The following is a 15,537-nucleotide window of genomic DNA, read 5'->3' as shown; positions in this document are numbered from 1 at the left end:
GTGGATTTCACGATCACGCAGCGGCCATTGTAAGTTCACAAGACACTAAGTGCATATGAAGTGTGCCATTTGGGACAGGGTGATTTTGTGCTTTCTCTTACTCTCCACATCTCTGCAGAGGTGAAAACTTTGCTCAAGGCCTTCCCTCCAGCGAGACATCCTTAAGTACTGGTGAAGGACTGTGGAGCCTGTGGTCATAAGACCTCTAATCTCCACTCTGATTGAGCCATGTGAGTGGAATACCTGTCCACTCACTACGCTGAAGAACTGATGAGGACGAAGTATAACACGGTGTACTTCATCTTGATGAGGTGCTCAGAAAATCTTGCCTAAGGCTGAGCCTTGCCTTGACTATGTCATATCAGACTACCCGCTCAGAGAGATGCATACAAGACCATTACTAATAAAAATCCTGAACTATTTCACTTAAGAGCCAATGTCAACCTGACATGTTTCAAATACCAAACTTTAACGAGATATTACATGTGGTGTTTGTATGTATAAAACATTATGCTAGGATTTAACAGATGCTTGCCAGGGCGTTGCTATGCATTTTTGCTGTGTTCTGAGTGGTTTTCAGCACATTGCTATGCTTTTGCTACAGTGGTTGATTACTGATCCAAGTAAAAAAAAAGCCCTACCCAAGTCTCTGATATTCTTGTACCTAGACATTGCCTTTAAAATCACACAAATTTTGTAAACCATGTGAGGAAAGTCTGCAGTCCACAGGTTTTACAATGATCTACACATTGAAGTTTAGTACTTAAAGGTGTCATGAACTGGCCTTTTAATTTTTTTTATACTGTTGTCTGAGATCAACTAATGACTATGGTGGTTTTGAGGCTCTCTCCATAACGCTGGGTGTTGATGGGCGTTAGTTCACATGAGGGAGAGGAGAGATTGAGGAAGAAGCGGCAACCGGAATGATTTTCTCGATCACAGGGCTCGTAAAATTCTTTATCAAACAAACACAATGATTTATTTCTCATCCACCCGCAATTGATTGGACTATTATTTTTATATTACACATAGCTTGCACGATCGGTCGATATAAGCGTGAACCGCGCACACACACGTGTGCATACACCGGCCTTCAAATGTCAAGTCGAGAGAGACAACAGCACAGATCAAGAACAGAATATTATGAGATTCATCGGCCTGCCGGGCTTTGCGAGCCCTGGCCCATACGTGTCTGAGTCCAGCGTGCTAAAGGTATGTTCTGTTAGACACGTACACATAAGCAAAACGATCTATAACAATGCAGTACTATTACATATAAAAACACGTTTTACTCACGTAAGTGTGTTGCACCATTCCTGTCGGATTCAAATCCAGCATCGACTGGAGATTTGTTTACAAACAATTCCACAGTGAACTAAAGTGAACATGTCTTCCCCACATGAGCTGGAACTTCATTAAAATAAAGTTCAACCACACATTCCTAATATTATGATCCGAAGGAAGCTTATGCAGCGACTGTGTTCTTCCACAACCAGGAATAGTGCAATATCTTGCTATCTTACTCGCCATGTTTATTGCTGTTAGCTAGCTAGCACAAGCCGGTCACTTCCATGAGTCGGTGGGCAGGGCTACTGGATTAGACCTGCTGTAGAGGCGGTGTTTCGTAGCGCTATGATGTAAGAATGAAGCACAAGCTCATTTGCTGGGCCAGTTGTCTTTAAAAGCTTTTCTTTGTCTTACAAGAAAGTTTTCAGGTCTGAGGATTTAGAGGATATTCAACTTAGAGGATATTCTTATATTACCATGGCCTTTTATCAAAAGCTCAAGGGAAAGTTGATTTCTCAATTCATCACGCCTTTAAAGGGAAAGGGCCTCATGTCATTCCAAACCTGTTTGACATTCTTTATAGATTTTTTTAAAGAACATTTCACTGAATGTTATGTGGGGTCCATGAGTCCAAAACAACACTGGATACCACCAACTTCATTTTATTAAATATCTTTTTTTATGTTCCACAAAAGAAGGAAATTATGGAAGCCCGCTTCTGCCACTAAATAAAAAAATAAAAAGAGCAATTGTGACTTTTTATCTCAGAATTCTGACTATTTTTTCTCACAATTGTGCGATATAAAGTCAGAATTCTGAGATAAAAAGTCACAATTACTCTTTTAACTTTTTTATTTAGTGGAGGAAACAGGCTTCCATAGGAAAGTCATATAAGTTTGGAACGACACATTTTTAGGTGAACTATCCCTTTAAGTATTAGGTCTTAGTGAATGCCTCTAAAAGAGAAGAATACTACTCAAAAGCTAACTTCAGAAGCCAAGTTTCTGGATCAGCTTGCACTTGTCAAACTCCCCCTAAGCCCAGTTCAGAATCAAAAGCCCTGTTGTGTTGTTGATTAGGGAGGGCCACAAAAAAGAAATCTTAGTGCCCCAGGCGGTCGGGGTAGTAGGCAGTCAGGGAGCTGGGTGGTGGTAGTGCGCGTCCAAAAGCCTCCCTCAGACTGTTGTACTGTAAACACACACAGATGCGGCTATGCAGACCTGCTCGCCACAGCGTTGTGAATAGACTCCCTTGTCCTCCTGCAGCGGAGAGCGACTCCCCCTCCTCCTCTGGGCAAAAGGGATCAGCGTATGGCACGAGAGAGAAAGGGGAGCTCAGGCTGGGATGACCCTAATTGCAGATGCTCAAGTGAGCCAGTTTTCCAGAACGTGCTAATGAACAGCAGCTGTGGAGTCTTCAGGCGAGTACCGCTGCTCTTCTATGCCACGTAAAAACGCTACAATGTGCTTGAAAAATAGCCATTTTCATTGTGTTTAAATGAAAAGCAGTAAAATGCATCAGATTCTGCCAGGCCATTGTTGTGGATGGTCTGTTTATAAATGTATAATATTATTATTTTTTCTTGCTCCTTAATGAGGAGACAATGTAGGGATTCCCTGAGGCTTGCGACCACGAACGGTTTGTTTGTGAGAGCGCGCCATTGTTGCCGAGGGTTGTTGAGGACGAGCCAAACCTCAGGGCTCCTTCACACGGAGGTTATTGTTCTGAAGTGTGAAAGGCGGACACCCACATGAGATTTTCATTCACTAAGCTTCTCCAGAACAAACTCATCTTAAACAGAAGACCCATAGAAACGACTTGCAAATAACAACATTATTAGTGATCTTTGTGAGGACAAGCAGCACTTTTATTATTGCCAACATGGAAGGTTAGGGAATTGAAAAACTTATGATGGAATAAAAAAAAAAGTATTCTTAAAAATGTATTGTTGTGTGCTTTGATACAGAAACGACTATGGTGGTTTAAGTTACATGAACTTGATTATACACCAGTAAGTACCAAATAGTTTGAAAACTAGTGTTGTAGGCTATATGAGGACAATTGATAAAATACAAATTGAAAATACTTTTCACACATGAAATAGTTAACCCTGGCTCATTGTAAACCTTGGGTAAACTAATTCCTGGGTAATCTTGATTCATGTTTCATATTACTCATAATTTAACGAAAGGGTTAAATTATTATTAGGCATTGCGGGGTTAGAAGTAGCATCGCAAGAACGGTGCTAACCCTGCTCCGAAGCAGGGTTTAATAACTGTGCGTTAAAATGCGGTTCTAATCCCGCTTCTAAATTCTACGTGTGAAATGTTCCTTAGCCTGGGTTAAAAGTGGGGTTTCAACCTGGGGTTAAGCCAGTGTGAAAAGTTAATTATCAGAGTATCTTTCTGCAAGTTACATTGTTATGCCATAAATGGCAATTGGCTACCTTTATGAAGGAGTGACTGAGGGATGAAAGTTCTGGCAACTTACTAAAAAACCTTATAGCCCTCTTCAACAGTTTATTTCAAAATCACTGATTCTTTCAGTAAAAATGTCTCGCGGTTCAGTGAGGGAGTTTGTAACTCAGTAGTGGCAAGCTGTGAACGATTCACTGACAGAGTGAATCTGATTCAAAGCAATAACTCACAAGTGAGTTAAAGGATTAGTTCACTTTAAAATGAAAATTTACTGATAATTACTCAACCCCATGTCATCCAGTATGTTAATTTCTTATTTCAGTCAAAAAAAGAAATTACGTTTTGTTTTTTTTTTAAAGAAAAACCTTCCAGGATATTTCTCCATATAATGTATTTCAATGGCAACAAACGGGTTGAAGGTCCAAATCAATGCAGTTTCAAAGAGCTTCGAAGAGCTTCAGAGGCTCGCACGACCCAACCAAGAATATTATCGCTTATCTAGCAAAACGATCGGTCATTTTTAATAAAAAAAATAAAATGTATATACTTTTTAACCTTGAATGCTCGACTTCGGTGTTGTGATTCTTCACGCCCTTGTGATTACATCGGAAAGGTCCTGTGATGTACATGGAAGTACTTACCCAGTGTTAAAAACAAATGTGCTAAATACTAGACTAAATCAAATGCTCTTTACAAAAATAAAGGTAAAACAACGGTGTTCATCATATGTCGTGATGAAGCACAGCACTAAAGTCAAGCTTTCGTGGTTAAAAAGTTTATAAATTTAGATATTTTTATTGAAAATTACAGATGGTTTCTCTAGATAAGACCCTATTCCTCAGCTTGGATCGTGCAAAGCCTCTGAAGCCTTTTGAAGCTGCATTGACTTGGACCTGCAACCCATTGGTTGCCATTAAAATAAATTATATTTAAAAATATCCTCAAATTTTCCTTAATTTATTTTTGACTGAAGATAAAAAGACATGAACATCTTGGATGAGATGGTGGTGAGTAAATTATCAGTAAATTTTCATTTCAAAGTGAACTAATCCTTTAAGGCTAATTCACACTGCACCATCTGACACGACCAATAGTGTCAGTCACCAGATTATAGTATGTCACTTCTCAGCCTGTTACGCGCATCACACAAGATATGTGATGAAACAGATGGACACACACAAACATTCTGAAATTGCCTTTTTAATGCGTGTCGCAAATTTGACTCTTTTGTTGCATTTGTGCCCATTTTAGAGAATATCTGGAGTTGCTAGGAACCACAATAATTAAAAGTCATACAGAATGGGTGATGCATTCAAAATGTGGATACATTACCATCTGACTGTTCACCATATGATTAAGCACCAAGAATTTGGATTAGAACGTTTTTATAGACAAAAGCTGAGACCAATATTCACCTGAGCCGTCTGGAACCACCCATGATTGTAGACAGATCTACTTCAACTAACTGTTCAAATGGAGATTGACTCACACACACAGGAAAAACAGGTCTATACCTGGATAACTTCATCTAATGTGTAAGAATAAGATGCTCCAGGTCAAAGCACTGGCATGTGACCATGCAACCTCTGAAGACATTATCATATGCACTCACACACCAATGCACAGAGAAGAAGAATTTTAAGTGGTTTTGCAGCTGAGCAGGCAGTGAAGTCCAGTGAGTCCAGATGTGAAAACGCTCCTCTCTCTCATGAGGGAGTTTCTTTGTGTCTGATTCTTTCTTTCGCTCTTTTTTGCCGTCTATTTTCCCTTCTGTTAGGAATCCCCACTGTTCCGTAACACACCCACACACACATATTAACTGTAACACATCTGGATCAAGCACTCATACACAAACACATAGCCCTTTTCCAGTCAATGGAAAAATTTTCGATTTCAGAACCACCATAGATCACCCACAAGCCCTGGCCAGTGTCAAATAAAGATAACAAAAACATCATTAAGTTCTGTTGTTACAAATTTGCATACAAAGTCAACAAGCTGCTTCACCACTGACACCGTGAGCTCTCCAACACTATTAACCTGATATGCATCTAAGGATGCCAACTTAAAGAACTTTAAAGTTGAGTAATCCTTCTCTCTCCTTCTTCCTCTCTGTCCACGTCTACAGAAAAAGAAAAGATGCCTTATCTTTAGTCATCCGCATGTGCCAAAAATGAATTGTCTGATTATGTCTAGACTAGTACATTAAAATTAGTAACATACACATATTAATCACAGATGACTCTGATGTGGATGGTGTACAGATCATTTCAGCACACATTTATACAAAGCGACTTGCAGTACGCTTATGTGCTGAAGTCTTAATGACAAGTGATTAGGAGCTGAGCAGCTACTGCATTAAAGACATTATTAATCGAGAAATCATACTATTTTATTCTATTCTATTCTATGGCCAACCCAACCCATCCATCCATCGATCTGCAGTTGTGGTCAGAATTATTGGCATCCCTGGTAAAGATGAACGCTGAAAAAATAAACCTGCATTGTTTATTATTCTTTTGATATTTCATTCAAAAGATTTGCAAAAACCTAACCTTTCATTGAAGTAAAAGAATTGAAAGTGGAGTTCCCCCCACTTTCAATTCTCTTCCTTCAATGAAAGGTTAGATATGTACATATAATGAAATAAAATAAAAAATCTTCTCCAAAACATGTTGGCCCCATTTATTGGCATCCTCAGAATGTTTTATGAGTAAAATATCTCTGAAGCATATTTCCATTAATATTTACTTAGATGACTAAGGTTATGAAATTGTCTAGCTATGAGATCTTGTTTCACGGGAATATAAATAAAAAGCCCAAATTCCCTTAGGGTGATGAATTAAGAAATCAACTTTCCCTTGAGATTTTGATATATAAAAGGTCATAAGAATATCTCGTAAGTTTCAGAGCTAAAAACTTCCTTGTTAGTCAAAGAAAAGCTTTTATAGACACCAGGCTCAGAAAACGTTTGTGTGCGCATTTTGACGTCATCGAGTAACAAAACGCATCTCTACAGAATAATAAGCATGTGTAATTCAGTAGCCCCGCCCACCAACTCATCAGATCAGAAGACAGCAAGATATTGTGGAAGAACACAGTCGTTGCATAAGCTTCCTTCGGATCCTAATATTAGGAATGTGTGATACTACTTCATTTATTTTTAATGAAGTTCCAGATTACGTGGGGAAGACATTGAACACGTGTTCGCAATCGCTTCATTTTCACTGCGGAATCGTATGTAAACAAGTCTCAGGTCACGCTGGATTTGCAGACACAATGCAGTGCCTTCTATATTGGATCCGACAGGAATGGTGCAAAAAACCTATGAGTGTAAAACGTCTTTTTACATGCAATAGTAGTCCCGGGCTATGTGCTATCCAGATGGCTGCCAAAACGTAAGCCTGCCCGCAGGCTGGTGAATCTCAAATAATGAAATAATATTCCTTTGTTGATCTGGGCGTGCGCACGTGTGTGTGCGTGTGCACGGTTCGCGCTTATATCCACCGATCGTGCGGGCCAAGTAATACAGAAATAATATTTAAATCAATCGCGGGTGGATAACAAATAAATCCTTGTGTTTGTTTGATAAAGACATTTACAAGCCCTGTGATCGAGAAAATCATTACGGTTGCTGCTTTCAAAACAATCTCTCCCTCATCATGTGAACTGAACTGACAGGGGAACTGAAGCTCATTAAATATGCAAATATAATCCAATCCTAGCCGTGGGCATTTACATTCCAAGTCTCCAGTGCAGCACGCCCATCAAAACCCAGCGTTATGGAGAGAGCCTCAAAACCAGTGTAGAAAATGGCCTATTACTTATTAGTTATGATGTTTTTCAATGTAAAAACCACATGAACGTCATTAGTTGATCTCAGACAACAGTATGAAAAATGCCAGTTCATGACACCTTTAAAGCTGCACTGTGTAATTTTTCCGTCTGCTAGAGGGCGCCTGTTCAAAACAAAGGCATAGTTTGATGACGCCAAGTTTGAGCGCAGAATCATGGGACATGTTGTCTTCACATCATAGCCGGTGGAAATCTAATCGGGACTTTTATTATGACGGGACGGGACACAGTCGGCGGCACCCCTTCCGGTCATGAGTATGAGGTAACGCTGCTCTGTTTATCATATTAGATACATTTAAGTGTGCTTAAAATGATGTTATGACGTTTCTGCAGAATACTGGTAACCGAGGGTAACGCAGATATGATGCAATTGACAGGCAACTCCCGCAGACGCTATGCTCAGACATTAGCATTAACAAAGTTAGCACTTAGTTAGCATTTTAGCTTTTCCAGTTCCCTTGACGCAAATTCAATTGTTTTTTTAAATAAGGGTTTTGTTTAAATGGCTGAAATAAGGTTTGTGGTGATTTAATTGCATTCATAAAATACAGTTATGTGTCTTGAAAAATGCAGTTGCTAACAAGAGTCTAAATGGGACTACAGAGAATGTCGCAGAGATTAAATGCCATCAGGCTGTTACCAATGCCAACTCCGACAAGGTAAACTCAGTCTGCTTTTACATTCTCATGCTCATAATTGCGCTTTTGTAAAATAGTGTAACTTTCTGGGAAAATGTTTTGAGATAAAAACTGAAAGAGTTGTTGGAAGCTTAGTGATGGTGACGTTGAAGTCGAGCGACCGTGGTGTAGTCCGTTTATAGCCTACTTTTAGCTTTTTTCTTCTGGCGACTGCATTTAGGCTTCAAAATTCATAAAAGTTGTGTCTTGATGGACAAAACATCTCATCACAATGAGTAAAACCAAAGAATACAGTTCTGATTTGCAGCAAAGGAATGTTGAGATTCAAAATAGAAAATTGAAAAATTAAATAGAAAGGGGCCATCAGGGCAATAATTAAGCACTACAATTCACTAAATATGTTAAGAATCTGCCTCATAGAGGACATGTGTCTATATCACCCTAATGCACCGTGAGGAGTAGAGTTTGAGTGGTCAAAGTCTTTCCAAGGATCACAGATGTAGAATTACAGAGATTAATTGAGTCTTGGGGTCAGAAAGCCTAAAAAAAACTACATCACCACACCTACATGTTTGTCTGGAGGGATTTCAAGAAAATTCCTCATCGCTCACCCCCCGATTGCTTTTTTTTTCTGCTGGAGGTCCTAGGCATCTTGTTCAAATACATGGCATCATGCATTCTAGCAAATACCAACAGATAACAAATCTGACCGCCTCTACTAGAAATCTTATAATAGGCCGTGGTTGGATCTTCCATCAGGACAATAACCCAAAGCAAACATCAAAATGAACACAAAAGTGGGTCACTGAGCACAAAATAAAGCTTTTGCCATGACCATCCGAGTCCCCTGACCTGAATCCTATAGAAAATTAGTGGGGTTAACTAAAGAGGAGAAGCACCAACATGTAACTGGGCTCTGGAGAGATTCTGTATGGAGGAATGGTCTCTGATCTCTTTTCAGTTGCAAACAGTATTTAAAAAAAAAAGAAAAAAAAAGGTGCTAATAATTATGGTCAACAGGTTTTGGAGAAAAGCATGTATTTCATAATGTGATTTTCCCCCAACTTTCAATTATTTTACTCCAATTAAAGGCTTTAATGAAATATCAAAATGATAAACAATGCAGATTTATTTTCTACAGCCATTTATAATCATATTTACTGGGGTATCAGCAATGCCCTAGTTACCCCCCATAACACAATGTGCTCTCTCCATAATACCATGCAGGCAATCTAGCAAGAACACATTAGCAACCACATAGCTTTCCGTACAATTATTTAAAAAAAGACTTAAAAATGCATTAATCAAAGTTTACTGCATCTACTCTTACTCCTACTCTACTCATCTACTTTTACTCTAACTCTACTCATCTACTCTTACTCATAACTCTACTCATCTACTTTTACTCATAACTCTACTCATCTACTCTTACTCCTACTCTACTCATCTACTCTTACCCATAACTCTACTCATCTACTCTTACTCCTACTCTACTCATCTACTCTTACCCATAACTCTACTCATCTACTCTTATTAATAACTCTACTCATCTACTCTTACTCCTACTCTACTCATCTACTCTTACTCATAACTCTACTCATCTACTTTTACTCATAACTCTACTCATCTACTCTTACTCGTAACTCTACTCATCTACTTTTACTCATAACTCTACTCATCTACTCTTACTCATAACTACTCATCTACTCTTACTCGTAACTCTACTCATCTACTGTTACTCCTACTCTACTCATCTACTCTTTCTCTAACTTTACTCATCTACTTTTACTCATAACTCTACTCATCTACTCTTACTCGTAACTCTACTCATCTACTTTTACTCATAACTCTACTCATCTACTCTTACTCGTAACTCTACTCATCTACTTTTACTCATAACTCTACTCATCTACTATTACTGGTAACTCTACTCATCTACTCTTACTGGTAACTCTACTCATCTACTTTTACTCATAACTCTACTCATCTACTTTTACTCATAACTCTACTCATCTACTCTTACTGGTAACTCTACTCATCTACTTTTACTCATAACTCTACTCATCTACTCTTACTCATAACTCTACTCATCTACTCTTACTCCTACTCTACTCATCTACTCTTACTCTAACTTTACTCATCTACTTTTACTCATAACTCTACTCATCTACTCTTACTCGTCTACTCTTACTCATAACTCTACTCATCTACTCTTACTCGTAACTCTACTCATCTACTTTTACTCATAACTCTACTCATCTACTCTTACTCGTAACTCTACTAATCTACTTTTACTCATAACTCTACTCATCTACTCTTACTCGTAACTCTACTCATCTACTTTTACTCATAACTCTACTCATCTACTCTTACTCCTACTCTACTCATCTACTCTTACTGGTAACTCTACTCATCTACTCTTACTGGTAACTCTACTCATCTACTTTTACTCATAACTCTACTCATCTACTCTTACTCGTAACTCTACTCATCTACTTTTACTCATAACTCTACTCATCTACTTTTACTCATAACTCTACTCATCTACTCTTACTCATAACTCTACTCGTCTACTCTTACTAATAACTACTCATCTACTCTTACTCATAACTCTACTCATCTACTCTTTCTCATAACTCTACTCATCTACTCTTACTCCTACTCTACTCATCTACTCTTACTCAAAACTCTTACTCGTCTACTCCTACTCATAACTCTACTCATCTATTCTTACTGGTAACTCTACTCATCTACTCTTACTAATAACTCTACTCATCTACTCTTACTCCTACTCTACTCATCTACTCTTACTCAAAACTCTTACTCATAACTCTACTCATCTACTCTTACTAATAACTCTACTCATCTACTCATAACTCTACTCATCTACTCTTACTAATAACTCTACTCATCTACTCTTACTCAAAACTCTTACTCGTCTACTCTTACTCATAACTCTACTCATCTACTCTTACTAATAACTCTACTCATCTACTCTTACTCATAACTCTACTCATCTACTCTTACTAATAACTCTACTCATCTACTCTTACTCCTACTCTACTCATCTACTCTACTCATCTACTCTTACTCCTACTCTACTCATCTACTCTTTCTCCTACTCTACTCATCTACTCTTACTCGTAACTCTACTCATCTACTCTTACTCATCTACTCTTACTCGTAACTCTACTCATCTACTCTTACTGGTAACTCTACTCATCTACTCTTACTCATAACTCTACTCATCTACTCTTACTCGTAACTCTACTCATCTACTCTTACTCGTAACTCTACTCATCTACTCTTACTCATAACTCTAATCATCTACTTTTACTAATAACTCTACTCATCTACTCTTACTCCTACTCTACTCCTACTCTTTCTCCTACTCTACTAATCTACTCTTTCTCGTAACTCTACTCATCTACTCTTACTCGTAACTCTACTCATCTACTCTTACTCGTAACTCTACTCATCTACTCTTACTGGTAACTCTACTCATCTACTCTTACTCATAACTCTACTCATCTACTCTTACTCATAACTCTACTCATCTACTTTTACTCATCTACTCTACTCTCCTACCCTCCTACTCTACTCTCCTACTCTACTCTCCTACCCTCCTACTCTCTCAATCTCCTCTCCTACTCTACTCTACTCCTACTCATCTACTCTTACTGATACTCCACTCTACTCCTACTCTACTCCTACTCATCTACTCTTACTCCTACTCTACTCTACTCCTTCTCCTACTCATCTACTCTTACTCATACTCTACTCCTACTCTATTCCTCTACTCTTACTCCTACTCTACTCCTCTATTCTTACTCCTACTCTACTCACCAGCAGAAACTATTTCATTTGAGTATTCTTTACTTCTTCATTGTATTACCAATCAGTTTTAAATGATTTCCCTAAGCGTCTTTCTTTCTCTCAGTCTCACTATTTTTCCTCTCCTTTTGCATATTAGTTACTGTCTATAATTTTCCATTTAAGTTACAGTCCAAGCACAGATGGGAAAAGAGTCCATGAAGTCACGTTGCAGCTGAGAGGAAGCAATGGTCAGAAAGAGAGAGAGAGAGAGAGAGAGAGAGAGAGAGGGATTCCCTGTGTGTGAGTCACGTTGTAGGAGCCCCCTCTTCACTCATAACAAAAACAACCCTTCCCTTCGAGATTGAACCCGCAGAGACAGACTGCACAGCGCTACAGACAGCAGATTAATTTCAACACCTTTTCATTGACAGTTATGATGTTGAACAACAAAAATATAAATCTAATATGCTTTAAAGGAACTGTTCACCCCAAAAATTTAAATTCTGTTATCATTTATTCACCCTCATGTCGTTCCAAACCAGTATGACTTTCTTTCTTCCATGGAACACAAAGGTAAATTGTTAAAGTATATCTTGGCCACTCTTCTATATTTTGGTCCGTTACTCACACAATCTCTATTGTATAGCTTCAAAAGACTTTAAATATATTGCACAAGTTGGACCATTCCAATGGTTTATATTTCATTCTGGATCCTCATACAAATGCATTATATGGTTATTTTCTCCAAAAATGACCTTTTGTGTCTCAAGTAAGAAAGAGAATCACACAGGTTTGGAAAAATATGAGGGTGAGTAAATAATGACAATTTTATGGGTGAACTATCCCTTTAAAAACGATGATACCACAACTAATATGAATCTAATATGCTTTAGCGTGAAGAAATCCTATTTAAAATCTATACAGAGGCTGTACCGCCTCTCTCCCTTCCTAAAAACCAAATGTTCCGCAGTTTTAATGCAGCCAACGTTTTATAGATGATGGTAAATGCAAATACAGGGGAATAAGTTCTAAGGCAACGAGGCAGAAGCATGTGACCAAGCTCATGAAAAATGATAGTGGAAAAGATTTGTCTTCAGCAAACTGGACAGAGAAATAAAGAGAGAGAGAGAGAGCTGTTGATGCCAATGGTGGGCTGGCTCAGGGGTGTTTCCATGTGAGGAGTGCCCAAGAATCCACAGCGGATGCCAGACACGGGGAAACCCTTCTAAAAAACAAGAGCACACACCCTTCTGTCGGCAAGCATACACATGCCCTCTCTATCTCTCCCTCCTTTACACAAACACCTACGCAAATATGTGCACAAACCAAAAATGTCTCTGGGTTTGACAGCATGTTATTGATGCTGTAACTAAAACAAATGTTCATTCATTAGTAAATCTACAACCTTTATCAATCCATCCGAAATGAGACATAAAGTTAACTAATAATACGGGATAACTAATAATGAGGGATGCATTTGTATAACAAAGCAGGTTGTTTTGTTTAAATAATGTATTAGCAAATGTTTCAATTAACATTAACTAAGATTAATAAATGTTTTACAAGTATTTTGCATTGTTAAAGGTGCCCTAGAATGAAAAATTTAATTAACCTTGCCATAGTGAAATAATAAGATTTCAGTACGTGGACAACACATACTGTGAGTCTAAAACACCAGTGCCTCCTCCTCCTTATCTCATGCATTAAAAACACCACGGAAAAATGAGTGATTCTCAACATAACACCAACAGTGATGCAAGCGTTGGGGATCATTAATATGTATGCCCCCAATATTTGCATCTAACCGAACGTGTTAATTGTCAGGCGGAACTGACGGAGCCGAATCATCGGGACAGCAGGAAAACAAGCGACACTCGAGGATAGCGAAAACGGCAGCTCTCATGGACTCCCGTCATGTTCCAGGCTGTGCAGGGGACGTGAGGACTTTTCTACCCTTCCCACAGATAAAAAATGTCAACAGTCATGGTTGATGTTTATAATCAGATACCACAACAATTTAATTCAAAATCGTTCGTTTGTTCAGCCCATTTCAAGCAAGCTTCGCTCAGCGTCTTAAACTGAAGAAAGTGGCAATTACAACTGTATTCCTGCAAGCAGTAAGTAGTGATGTATCCACTTATTGACTGTTTAAACAATTTCTGATTAAATTGAGTCGGCCTGTGTTCTGTCAGGAGGGTCAGGACTCACGAGCCGCTTCGCTGAACAACTGAACTGCTGTGTGCTGCTGAAATAAGCCAATCAGAGCAGAGCTCAACATTAATATTCATGACTCTTCCAAATAAGGCAAAAACAGAGCATTACATCCTAGGGACAATTTATAGGGTTGTAAATGGACCTGTAAAACTGTATCTGGACAACCCTTAAATAAGCCACACACCCTCTATGAAGATATCAGAGAACAATTTAACATTGTTTCAACTCATTCTAGGGCACCTTTAATGTAGTACATTGCTTATAACTAATGTTAACACATGGAAGCTTATTGTAAAGTATTACCAAAAATTAAAAAATCCATGATGTAATTATATTAAATATATATACAATTATATAAGAATAAATATATAGAGAGAGGTTAGATATCATTCTACAACTATAACACATTAAGCAGCTTCATTTCCCAGAGTTCCCCTCTTCACAGGTAAAAAAATGAGGCCATTTCCTTCAGCTTTGTGTACCGGATTGCCAAATATCCAGAGTGTTTACACTACTCGGCCTTGGCCTTGTCTGTACCTCCTCTCTTTTTTTTATTGTTTTTTATTTTTTACAAACTCATCAAGGAAATGACTGTTTGTAAATCTCAGGTATCAACAGTCAAGGGCTACTGCTTCTATTTTCCATATGGAAAAAGAGAGAGAGAGACCTGAATAAAGACAGACAAAAAAATCAAAACAAACGCCCAGACACAAGGGACAGCCCAGACTGCACACTCTCTCTATTTGGGCTCCATTCCTGGGCAGCACAGGCAATGGAAAGTTCTGGAAATGTAAATGTTGGGTTAAAAATACAGCGCATTAATGTGCTCCACATGTGGCACTCTGGCATAGGGAGCGATATTTTGACGGCAAAGAGGGGAAGGAGGGACGGAGGGAGTGGTAGGAGGGTTTTTCTATCTGGTTAAAGTATACTCACACATACACACTACTGAAGACAGTAGTTTAAGGACAAAGCAGGACTTTTTTTTGTCAAGTTTTTGCCATTTGTTTTACTACTTTAATATATTTTAAAATGTAATTCATTCCTGTGATGACAAAGCTGAATTTTCAGTCCAGTTTTTACTCCAGTCTTTGGTGTCATGTTATCCTTCAGCAATCATTCTAATATGCTGATTTGGTGCTCAAAATAATTTCTTCTTAGCATCACTGTTAAAAAAAAGTATTTTAAAATAATACTTTTTTTGAAACCATATCTAGGCCAACTTGTGCACTTTTACACTCGCTTAAAATTAAATTATATTTTACACAAGTGCAATAATGACTGTGCATATCCTACAACAAGAGCAGAAT

General features: G+C 38.3%; 1 protein-coding gene across 1 annotated transcript in view; it reads right to left on the bottom strand.

Moving 5' to 3' along the window:
* Positions 1–15,537, bottom strand: part of nfatc1 (nuclear factor of activated T cells 1) — a 62,436-nt gene that overhangs the window by 32,098 nt on the left and 14,801 nt on the right. The window lies entirely within an intron of this gene.

Source organism: Pseudorasbora parva, chromosome 19, assembly GCF_024679245.1.
Source record: "Pseudorasbora parva isolate DD20220531a chromosome 19, ASM2467924v1, whole genome shotgun sequence".
NCBI classification, from domain to species: Eukaryota; Metazoa; Chordata; class Actinopteri; order Cypriniformes; family Gobionidae; genus Pseudorasbora; species Pseudorasbora parva.
Note: the sequence above shows the minus strand (reverse complement) of the source record. Positions and strands in the feature narration are given on the sequence as shown.